The 3014-nt window shown below is 41.8% G+C and overlaps 1 long non-coding RNA gene across 1 annotated transcript; it reads right to left on the bottom strand.

Annotated features, from left to right (window-relative positions):
- Positions 1–1289: 1289 nt before the first annotated feature.
- Positions 1290–2172, bottom strand: LOC117375434 (uncharacterized). Its single transcript, XR_004541692.2, has 3 exons — positions 1664–2172; positions 1512–1588; positions 1290–1421 (listed from the first exon to the last, which is right to left on the bottom strand). It is a non-coding gene; the product is annotated as an uncharacterized LOC117375434 (long non-coding RNA).
- Positions 2173–3014: the final 842 nt, after the last annotated feature.

The following is a 3014-nucleotide window of genomic DNA, read 5'->3' as shown; positions in this document are numbered from 1 at the left end:
ATAACAGGTAGTAACAGACAAGATTTCAAGTTGCATTTATTAAAACACGACTATACAAATAATTCTGTACAAAAATGTATTCGAAACCATGACATTATTAGCACTTTTGGTTTAATCTGTAATCTGACAGATTCCACCGTAGAATCCAGACCTGGCCTTCAGTTCAATTCTAAACTACTAAGTCCAGTCCAAGTCTTCTGTTTTTTGAACTTCAAGTCATTTCAAGTCCGTACATTTTTGTAATTAATATGCTTTTTAAATTAAATTGTACTACTTAAAAAAGTCATGCAACAAATAGTGATGTAACAATATCCAAATCTCTTGGTACGATTTTGGAGAGACTAAGAAAATTGTATATATCTACAAATAATCCAATTAAGATTTAAGATATTAAGATAATTAAGATTTAAAAGTAGTAATAATAAGGGCTCAAGTCACAGGGCTCATGTCACAAGTCTCAAGTCACAGGGCTCAAGTCACAGGGCTCAAGTCACGGGGCTCAAGTCACAGGACTCAAGTCACAGGGCTCAAGTCACAGGGCTCAAGTCACAAGTCTCAAGTCACAAGCCTCATGTCACAAGGCTTAAGTCACAAGGCTCAAGTCACAGGGCTCAAGTCACAGGGCTCAAGTCACAAGTCTCAAGTCACGGGGCTCAAGTCACAGGGCTCAAGTCACAAGTCTCAAGTCACGGGGCTCAAGTCACAGGGCTCAAGTCACAGGGCTCAAGTCACAAGGCTCAAGTCACAGGGCTCAAGTCACAGGGCTCAAGTCACAAGTCTCAAGTCACGGGGCTCAAGTCACAGGGCTCAAGTCACAGGGCTCAAGTCACTGGACTCAAGTCACAGGGCTCAAGTCACAAGGCTCAAGTCACAGGGCTCAAGTCACAAGTCTCAAGTCACGGGGCTCAAGTCACAGGGCTCAAGTCACAGGGCTCGAGTCACAGGGCTCAAGTCACAGGGCTCAAGTCACAAGGCTCGAGTCACAGGGCTCAAGTCACAGGGCTCAAGTCACAAGTCTCAAGTCACAGGGCTCAAATCCGAGTAAAGTACTGAGTCATTGGCCTTCAAGTCCAAGCCAAGTCCCAAATCTTAGTCCCTTTTATCAAGTCCACTCATCAAAATAGTGACTCAAGTCTGACTCGAGTCTAAGTTATGACTTGGAACTGCCCGCATGTGTTTTCGAATAAAAAATATGTCATGTGATGCAATTTACTATCAGCGCTTTGGTTAAAGTTTAATTTGACTTGTGTGAATAAGCGTCCTTCAGTCTCCGATGTGTTATCCTTTGATGAATACACTTTAGTCCAACATGTGCCCTGCTCGAGGCCCGTAGTTGCTTCTGCTCTGTGTGTCCAAAACCGCTTCACCGGTAATTACAAAGGCTTCTTGTGACCAGCGAGGAAAATGGGTCAACTCTAAGTCTGCGGATGAAACGCGCATACAAAACACAAAGTTACAACTAAATCCCTCAACATATGCCAGGAGAGAACAAGCAGCGAGCGTTTAATTACCTTGTGTCGATGAGGGGTCTCACATCACTGCTTTTAAATGGTTGGGTTTCTCTACACACACTCCTCAGGATCTCTCCCTTCCAACGCACAAAATAGCACAGGTTGGCCATCGGACTTGTTTGTATGATATAAATTATGAACCCTGTACTCACCAGGCACTGCTATTGTTGCTGCTTTTTGTCCAGAGAAAATTGCGATACAGTTTTGTGCCAGGCCGAGGCAGTGGATACAAAATGTGTAGCTGCAGTCCAGATTGCACAAGCCGGCGCACACATACACACACATCTGGCAACACATGTCACAACAACGGTCCAGCCAATGTCTCCTGTTGTAGCCCTCTGCTCTGCATTCCTCCTCAGTCGGTAAGCACGGGCTACAAGGCTTGCAGGAGTATAGGAGCCCCATGGGTGAGCCTGTTAAAAACAACACATCGACAAAACCAGACAAGGAGATATTGCTGGAAATCACGGTCCGGAAAAATAGTCCCTTTCTTTTCAAAAAGTCCAACTCCAAGCTGTGTACAAAGTAGTTTTAGTATAGAAAAGATGATGGTAATTGGCTGTCAGACTGTCTTAAATGCTGTAAAAATGTGTTTGTGTTCTCTTGAGTTAGCTCTAAGTTCTTACACATCCTGTTCTTGCTTACGTCCTCATTTGGGGTTGAGCAGATTTCCTTTATGTCGTGTCCTCAGATACCCCAGACCCGCATGAACTGCATTCTTGGAAGCAGTAATAAAACATGCCTGTTTGGAGAAAAAAAAAATAAGTGAAACGTCATTTTAAGTATTGCTCAATACATAAGACTTCAGTAAAGACGTGTTTGAGGTTGTCAGCTTGAAATCGGACTAAAAAGCTCTCTTCTTGTGTGGTTTGTCGCAGGAGCACTGATATAGTTAAGCATTGATAATCGAGAAAGCAAAACAAATGGTTGGCTGAAAGTGTTACAAAACTGTACACAACTTTTAGGCACTACATTTCTTGGAAAGTGTGATTAGATTTGACCCCAAAGAGTGCATATATATACCATTAACAGATGGGTTTTGATAAAGTGTTGTATAAACGTTAACCTTAGATTAGATAGTGCTCACATAAGACCCTATTTAAAATCTGGTGTCTGCTTACAAAGAGATAATGGATTTTGATTGGTTTTATCTTCACACTGGTGTAACTATAGAGCCCTGACCTACATACACAAATAAATGATCTAGTTCAGGGGTAAATGCTCGCTCTATTAGATCACAAAGAAATTTTTTTTTTTTTTTACAGTGCTCAAGAACCTATTTTTTGAACTCGTACTGGCCCTTTGTGTCTGCCAAGAAACTGAAAGGCCCTGCCCAGTCTGGGAATCAAACCCAGGATCCTATTACTGTGAGCATTATGTCCCTGTGCTGTCATATGTAGGTTTGGAATGTGTATTTTTGGCCCCGTCGCACCATAGTACAGATTAGGGTTGTTAAAAAATAAATAAATAAATAATAAAAAAGTAAATTAAATAAATAAATAA

The sequence above is a fragment of the Periophthalmus magnuspinnatus genome, chromosome 8 (genome assembly GCF_009829125.3).
Source record: "Periophthalmus magnuspinnatus isolate fPerMag1 chromosome 8, fPerMag1.2.pri, whole genome shotgun sequence".
In the NCBI taxonomy this organism is placed as follows: domain Eukaryota; kingdom Metazoa; phylum Chordata; class Actinopteri; order Gobiiformes; family Gobiidae; genus Periophthalmus; species Periophthalmus magnuspinnatus.
This window is presented reverse-complemented; position numbering and strand designations above follow the sequence as displayed.